A 9369-nucleotide genomic window follows, 5' to 3' on the forward strand; every position below is an offset into this window, starting at 1 on the left:
GTATGATTGCTGTGTCTTGTTGATGTATAATTAATTCCCTTAAGCAGTATGAAATGTCCTCTTTTGTCCCTTCTGATTAACTTTGGCCTGAAGTCCAGTTTATGTGATATCACTCCAGCAATCTGGTATCACAGGTGAAACTCCTACACGTGGGGTTTGGGCTTAGGGATGGTCCAGGGCTTTTGCAGAATGCCCATTGGCCGGGAGATTTTAAACCGGCACACCTCCATGGCCCAGCATTTCCTAGCCCACACTGGAAGACTACGACCCAGAGATCTGCCCTGGGGTCCACTCAGGTGGTGGAAGAGCTAATTCTTAGTCTACTCCGTCCCTGTGGACCCCATGTTCCCTGGTCTCAGGTTCAGTCCTGAAGTTCAGTCTCTCCTGCCCCTTCCTTCTCGTCCCTGGCCAGTTACATCTCTTCCAGCAGATCCTATAAGCAGCAGGATTGCAAGGGGAGGAGGAGGACTTGTGTGGGTTTCCACAACCAGTTGTGCCCTGTGTAAGCCTCTCTCCGAGTGTGATTTTCCCCTGGCCACTGAGGCACACTCTCTGTTAGGCAGGTGGGTTTCCAGGCCTGCATTTCAGGCCCAAAGCAGGTTTGCTCCCCCCCACTGCCAGCCCCCATGCTGCGGCCGCAGACTTGTTCCTTCCTCGTCCTCCATGTGCATCTGGGAGGGATGTGGCTTCTTTTACCTACGAGGGTTTGGTGCAGTATACCTTTCAGTTAAGGCAGGCAGTGTCTTTGAGCTCCAAACTCTCTGTATCCAGACAGGCCTCCTTCCTCCTAAAAATACAGGTTCCTGTAACTCTCCATTCCTTCCTTTTCCTCTGGGTGGCCTCTGGCTGCGACAGTGGCTGTGGCACTGAGGGTTTCTTCCTTATTTCATTGTATCCAACCTCCTGAGTCCCTGATCTGTGTTGAGTGTCCAGTATTAAATTCCAGTAAAGCCTCCCCTGCTTTGACTTCCACTCACCCACCTTCCAGAGAAGCTGCCGTCTGCTTTCTGGTTTCATGCTCTGCAGCAGCCAGGAAAGTGACCCTCTCTGTTCCACCATCTTGAAGTAGTCCCCAATGTCATATGGTTTTCATATCTTTTTGTTAAGAAGACTGGGACTCCATTTGCCTCTGTTATGATGCAGAATGGTTTCTCTATTCCATAAACTACAGGCTCAATTTCCATTGGACAATCCCAATTTCATTATATTTACAAAACAAGTGAAAGAGAGAAAGAGGTTCCACAAAGCTTGTAGTCACTCCTTCTGGCTCCTCCCCATGACCCATGGACAGGACTGTGGCCAACCAAGGGATTGCTGGTTTTTATTATTATTATTATTATTATTATTTATTTTTAAATATTTATTTTCTTTTTAGTTGTAGTTGGACACAATACCTATATTTTATTTATTTGTTTTTATGTGGTGCTGAAGATTGAACCCAGGGTCCTGCACGTGCTAGGCAAGCGCTCTACCACTGAACCACAACCACAGCCCGTTTTTTAGTTTTAGCATTTTAGATATATTCACTTCTCAAAGCATCACTTCTCACAAGACCAAAAGTTCAGAGTATAGATTTTGCATCTATATAATTCATTCTTTATCTGCACACTCCTGCTCTATTTTCTATCAAAATTCTTACAGATACCCTATCAAGAACATGACCCTGCTTGATGTTAGCAATGGGAGAGGCCTTGCAGGTAGTGCCAGGTGGTCACATATGGCAGCCCATTTGAACCAGGAGCCACCTCATGCCTCCTCACCTTAGACGGTAGCCACCTGGGTCATAACATGCAAGAGAAAACAGACGTCCATTCTACTGACTGTGACGACCATATCCCTTTTCTGAGAAGTGTCTTCACTTGGGAACAGAGCTTTCCAGTTACATAGACATGAACCCAAGAAAAGAACCACATTCCCATCGTGAAGTCTCGCTCCTCAGGAAGGCCCCACACTGACTCAGCTCTAGAATTCACAGCATATCAGTTGTCCAAGCACTGCTGGTTGAAAATAAATTATTTTTACATTGTATGTAAACCTGAAGACGCAAGCCAAAACGAGGGAGGGAGAGAATGAGAGAGAAGATAACGTCTTCCAGATGACAGCTTTCTGGATGGACCCTGAAGCCTGCAGCGAGAGAGAATTTTCATTAACATTCAGATTACATGTCATTTGGATTCACACTCCCTGAGCAAGCTAATTTGGTCGGCAGCCAACCTCCTCGCAGTGTGATGACAACACAGCCTCCCTTTCATTGCTAATGACTCCTTGAGTGACAGCCCCACTCTCAGTGCTCTGCGTGACACCTCACCCTGCGGGGCCTGCACTGTCAGAGCTGCTGCCGTCTGGGTGCCTGCTGAGTGGCCCTGGCAAGGGCACTGACTTCAGAAGCACAGGGCCACCCTCACCCCACCCTGGGCACACCTGTGCCTGCGCAGGTGCCCCGGCCCCTCCCCAGCACCACGTGTCCTCAGCACTGGATCTCTAGGACAGAATGCATTGCGCTGGTGACTAGATGTCCCCCAGAACCCCTGCCCTTTCCTCAGGGCAGAGGGAGTGAACCCTTCTCACCAGGCTTCATCTGATCAGTTAACTCTTTAGTGTGCTACAAACCGTGGCTTTCGCCCTTGTTGTTAGAAGGCCAACATGATTTTGTATTTTAATTTTAATCTCCTTGATTTAAAAAAAAAAAATCTGCTCAATAATTTTTCAAAATCAGAATATTCTGTTTACTTGTTTGTTTTCAGATTCAAGCTAAGCCAACCACCCCTCTATCTTTCCGAAGCTCAGCTACCTGCCTGACACTTGAGCTGTGAGAATGCTGACCTCCATTTCCTTTCCAGAAAGACGTCCGCTGACACTCAGCCTGGGCGGGGACAGGAACACGGGGCGTGAGAGGACAATGGTTTGTTCTAATCCCATCAGAAGGGAAGGACCCTCAGCACAGGAAGCTGGCCTGGAGCTGTTTGTTGAATGGAAGGACAAATGGACACAGAGCTAGTCTGAGACTTCAGAGGGTCATTTGCTGGTTCAGAAAGCACACGGACCCCTGTGGTCCTCTTCTGCCTTGGGTCTTCTTCCTGCACTTACTGAGGCCTGAGCCTACCTTGAAGGAAGATTAAACAGGGCTTGTCTCCAGGCACCAGTCCTCTTGTCCTGCCGTGGGCCCCGGTTTGCATTTTCAGTCATTGATTCACTTAATAGAAGGTTCCTGGGAACCCAGAATGCGGACAGCACAGGGCTGGGATCCACATCTGGGAAGGCAGGTGGGGTGAGTGGAGTGCACCCCGGTGGTCTAATGCAAGATGGAGGGAGGTCGGCGCCAGGGTGGAGGAGGATCCAAGCTGAGACACGGAAGGGAAGCCCTGGCCAGAGAGGAGCTGCTGACGGCTCCAGAAGAGCCTGCCTCTCCAAGAGGTATGTGTAATTCACCAGTAAAGACCATCGCTCTTTAAAAGTAGATCAATAGATGTCATGACCAGGGGTAAGAATTTATATGTGCATGTACAGATAGAAAGCAGAATCCAGTAAGGGGCAACTGTAGATCTAGCTTCCAGGAAGTCGCAAGGACACATTTCATGAAAACATTCTGCATGGCCAGGTGTGGAGGTGTACGCCGGTAATACCAGCAGCTCGAGAGGCCGAGGCAGGAGGATCGTGAGTTCAAAGCCAGCCTCAGTAACATCGAGGCACTAAGCAACTCAGTGAGACCCTGTCTCTAAATAAAATTCAAAATAGGGCTGGGGATGTGGCTCAGTGGTTGAGTGCCCCGAGTTCAATCCCCAGTAGCCCCCCAAAAACCTCAAACAGCAACAAACCATTCTGAACCTACTACGCTGATACAGCTACTAATTGTGTTTCCTTCAGTCTTGTTAGGCCTACATGGGACAGGTTGTGAGTGGAGAGAAAATGATGGCTTCCCCAACATATTATTTTTGTTTGTTTTATATAAAATGGTGGAAAAATATAAATCAATTTAGAATCAAGATAAATCCATGATTTATTAATTGTTTTCATTACTAAAACTTTGTATTCATGTCTATAAAATAATAACAATGATGACACCTGTCTATGAACAGGTATTTAGGATCAAACGGTATAATTTGAGAGCTCAGTGTAAACTGTTAAGTTCTAAATACAAGTTAATTTTTGCCTTCAAATTATATAATATTCCTGTTATTGTACAGTTAACAGTGCATTACAATTAAAATTAAGAACTCTCCCTCAATGTATATTTTATTTAAAATGTCTGAGCGTGAGTCTATTTAAAAATAATGTCTATGATCTTTTTTGGTATGCTAGGCAAGTGCTCACTATCACTGAGCTACATTCCTAGCAGATGTTTTTTAAATCAATTATTACAATATAGGAAAGGCCAGTTGTTTCTGTGGGATTTGAAGTGTCCCCCCAGCCTCATGTGGAAAGTAATGCAAGAGCATTCAGAGGTGCAGTGATTAGGTCATGAGAGCTGCATCCTGACCCTCCACCGATGGCCTGACGGGGTGGGGAGTGCGGGCAGGGCGGGGGCTGGAGGAGGTTGGTCCCTGGGGGTGTGCCTTTGGGGTATATATTTAGTGTCTGATGAGCAGAGCTCTCTGCTTCCTGTTGCCATGTCCTGAGCTGCTTTCCTCCACCATGCCCATCGGCCCATGATGCTCTGCCTCCCCTTGGAGCCCAGAGCTAGAGTCACCAACCATGGGCTGAAACTCTAAAACTGTCCCAAAATAGTCTTTCCCTCCTCTAATCGTTCTTGTCAGGTCTTTTGGTCAGAGTGGAAAAAAGCTGACTAAAACTCCGGTGGTCCAGAGAAGCCGGACATCACTGACACTGGAGAGGCATCAACGCACTTCAGCTGAAGACAGCCCCAGATACTGGAGGAAGATCATGACTCTCTGGGCTTTCCAAGTACATCAGTAGTTCACAGGAACTTGTGAATACAGAGAAGACGGACATGCAGGCTCAGCAGACTCACTTCTGTTCATGGTCTCACTTAGACTAGCACGTGGTCAGCAGGGCTAGCACGTGGTCAGCTTGGGAGATAGAAAGCAAGTGGGAGCGTAGACACAATGAGCATCTTAAGTTTAAGCAATGCTCCCCAGAAATACTACAATGGCTGCTGGACCCCACTGCTTCTCAGGGTTTTGCTAAGACCTTCTGTGGCGTCTACACAGGAGACCCAGTCCTCATATGTAACCTGTGACAGGTGAAGGTTTTCCCCTCCCTTTGCGTGCTCATTTAACTTGGTGACCAGGAAACACATTTGGTGTGGACACAGCCCGAGGCCAGAAGGGCCACTTGCCAGGGGCTGTAGAAGGAAAACCATAGCACCTAGAGCCGCCCCGAATACAGAGGGGTGAACGTGTTCTCTAGTGGATCAGAGGGTGCAGCTTACAGGGAGGGTATTTTTTTTCTTTTTTTTTTTTCACTATAAAGAATTAATTTAGAAAGCATAGAGTTTTTAAAGACTGAATTAGACTGTCTTTTGTGGCAGTGAATTACAAAGCATTATAATTCTTAGAAGGTAGACCCATTCTTATGAAGAATGTCTAAACTGATTTCATGTTACCGACAGGGATAGGAGTGTCCTCCCTCTAGTTGAAATTTAACAGTCACCTGAGATGCATTTCAAAGCACATTAATAGGCCCTAAAACTAGAGGTTTGCATGCAGCTGGTCTGGAGTGGGCCTCATACGGTGGATGATCCTGAGCCATGGCTAGAAAAACTCCCCAGGGGATTGTGTGGTGCACCTGGTAGTCAGAACACAGATGCCATTTGAATTCTAGAATTGCTTCCCATTGAACCGACCTGGTGTTTTCCTGCATACTTGTGCAGATCAATCAAGATGGTCCAGCCGAGTTGAAAATCAGTCTGGATCCTCCCCACTGCCCACAGTACTGGGCAGTGCACTGGGGTAGATGGATGGAGTCCAAACACAGACCTGATTCACTCCTTGTTAGTTACAGCTCTATTCAAGAAAAAACGCATTGGAAAAGCCCTCTGGTCTTTGACTCAAGGAGAGAAGTTCTGGGCCACCCATTTTCCCCAGAAAGGTGATCTTCAGGAGAAGTTGGTGCAATCCTAAAATAGTGACAGAGAAAGGCTGGAACACACATCCACTTGGCCCCTGCATTCCTAGCCTGCAGAGCCAGGGGTCCTCCTAGAAGCCCAACCTGCCAGCAGGATGGGAGCGCATTCCTTTTGGCACAGCAGGGACAACCCCGCCATGGGGAGGCTGGAGGAGGTGGGAATTTCCACTTCTCAGACAGTGGTATGTGTGTTACAACCTCTTTTCTCTGTGACTCTGCACCCCAGACTGAAGGACACCCAGCTCTCAGCATAATCCCACCCTCCCTGCACATTTGTCTCCTGAGGGAGAATTAGGCATTTAGTTTTCTGGGTCCTTATCACGGTTTGGGAATGTAAATTTGCATTAAGCTCGTTCTGTGTAAATAGAATTTTGACATAATAGGAGCATCCTGTGGTCTGGTTGGCTGCTGGCACATCATTTCAAGTTCATCTATCCCATACTGTGGCTTAATTTAAAGGCTGGATTACTCGAAAATGCATTTACTAAGTCTGACCTACTTTTTAAATATTTAATATTCCATTTTAGTTTCACTGCCACAAGGGCAGCTTCCAGGTCCTCATGTCCTGGCCAGTTTCAAAGCCTCGATACTGATTTGGATAATAAGGCAATGGACAGACTCACTGTCCCTACACTTTAAAGAGTGGTATTTAAAGCAATTAGTGCTCACAAGATCTTACTGGTACACGGACATCCTAAGAACCAGCCTGCATTTATTCCTTATGAAAACTCTCCTGTTTCCCTTTCTTTTTTACATGACCTGCTGTTGCTAAAACAAAACAACAAAAAAGCAAAAACAACACACAGAGACGTACACACCACACACAGACACGGTCAGGAAATGTAATCAGCTTATAGCTGAGTTAAGGCTTATTCTTTTGATCAAAAATTATTAAGATTTGGGGAATGATACACAATTGGACAAAAGATAGATCATAAATTATTAAGGATGTGGAGCAAATCAAGCAGGGAGAAAGTGAAAGGTATTATGTGAAGCATCTTGTGACATTTAAGCCATATTTGTCCATCACTTGGTTCCTTGAAACATTAAGTGAAGGAAGCGTTTAAAGCAATCCAATAAAAGAGGCAGAACTGGGTGAGGCCTTGGGGAAGAGGGAGTGCTTGCAGCTGGTGTCCCTCCTCTGCAGGCATGCTCAGCTGGGCTTTGGACACCTGGGAGCTCAAGTTCCCTGGGGGCCAGAGTGAAGCTGAAATGTGACAGTTACTCGGGGTGCAGTTGGGATTGGACCTGCTCTCACTGTGAGTTCCTCCCGCAGATCCACTCAGCAGGAATGCTGTGATCTGCGGTCAGTGCCAACAGGAAACTTGGGAAGTGACTTCTTGGAGTTGGGAAGCACTTGTTGACATTAGGATGCTCCACCCAGCAGGGTTAGCATGTGGTCAGCTTGGGAGATAGAAAGCAAGTGGGAGACACTTAGATCTGCTGCTGTGCCACATAAATTTATTGCTCCAACTAAAACAGAAACATCTGTCCTCAAGATCTGGGAGGGGGCGGTCCTGGTGGAACAGAAGACATGGGTTCCCAGGGAGGCAGCCAAGGAGAGCTGGTCCTGCAGGGCCCGCCTTTAGAACAGCACAGGGCTCTGCTTCACCTCCTGCAGAGCTGGGAACAGCTCAGCTAGCTGTGTGCTGAGAGAGAGTGACAGTGACTCTTACCAACACTTTTGTCAGAAAGACTGCAACATTCTCACCTATCTTTAAGTCCTGAACAGAAAAAGCTGGAAATAAAGCGCAGCAGCCATGGATCCAGAAGTAGGACTGAGACCGCGGTGGGCCGTTCACAGCTCAGCTGACGGCACGCTGACAGTTCTCATTAAGGAATACTTCCACTATTGTCCCAATGGCATACAATAGCGCACCTGTTCTTTTTGTTGTTTTCATCCAGGGGATGCACGCTGTACGCCACCGCCTGCCCCGGAGCATGTGCGTGTAGGACATCCACTCTCTAGTAGATGAAATCTAATTATTTCCCCTTTATTACATTTTGAAAATGTGCACCATTCCTCATTTGATGCTATCGTATTTTCTGTTTATCACATGTTTTGAGAACAGTGACACCCTCTTTCTTGTATGTGCTACACATTCGTACTTCTTATCTAATATGTTGGTGGTGACTTCAAGAATAATGTTGAACTACAGGGTTGATAATGAGTCGGATAATTTTGTGCCTGATTTTAGTAGGAATTCCTCTGGGTCTCACATTAATTAGGACACTTGAAGCCAGTGTGAGATATATTCCATTTATCATAGTAGGATCTCACTCTTGCATATCATGATTACTGACATCTCCTCTAATCAGGAAAATATTTTATATTTTAAAATTAATTTTGTTGCCAAACAGAGTAGAGGAATTTCCTCTTCTATCACTTAGATGGGTTCTACCCCCTAATTAGGCACCATGTGATAATATTTTTGCAATATTGGCACATTCTTGTGGTCTTGATGTGTGTGTGTGCACAGGCACATGCATATTTGCCTTCATGGAGGCATAGTTACTATGGTGTCATCAATCTTCTTCTTAGCCTGAGTTGCTATAACAACTTCTCATAGACTGTGTGTTTTAGAAAACAGAGACTGGCCAGGTGCAGTGACACACACCTCTAATCCCAGAGACTCAGGAGGCCGAGGCAGGAGGATCCCAAGTTCAAGGCCAGCCTCAGCAATTTAATGAGGCCCTAAGCAACTTAGAGAGTCCCTGTCCACAAAATTAAAAAAAAAAAATTAAAAAATGAGAAGGGCTGGGAATGCAGCTCAGTTGTAAAGTGCCTCTGGGTTCAACCCCCGGCACCAAAAATAGAATAAATAGCAGAGACAGATTTCTCACACTAATGCCACTGGAGGCCAGGACAGGCTGCAGGCAGGTTTGGTGTTGGTGAGGGCTCTCTTCCTGACTTACAGGTAGCTGCCTCCTCACCCGGTCCCCACCTGGCAGATAGAGCCAAGGGACAATTGTTCTTGTGCCTTTGTGAGGGCACTGATACCCCTGAAGGAACAGCCCTCACATCCAGTGCCTCCGGAGTCCCCACCTCCGACATCGCGGCCAGGAAGTTGGGTCAAGAGCATGGCATCAGCCCGTGAAGCACTCTCCACTCTCCATTGCTTTTTTTTTTAACCACGTGGCGAACCATCTCAGCACAGCCTGTTTTATTTACTGAATGGATTTCCAAGAGCAACAAAATATATCAATACAACTAGTTTTACATCAGAAGCACTTGTATCTCTGCCACACAATCAAAAAATAAAAACCTATTTCCCCCTTTCACCG

Source organism: Marmota flaviventris, chromosome 14, assembly GCF_047511675.1.
Source record: "Marmota flaviventris isolate mMarFla1 chromosome 14, mMarFla1.hap1, whole genome shotgun sequence".
NCBI lineage: Eukaryota > Metazoa > Chordata > Mammalia > Rodentia > Sciuridae > Marmota > Marmota flaviventris.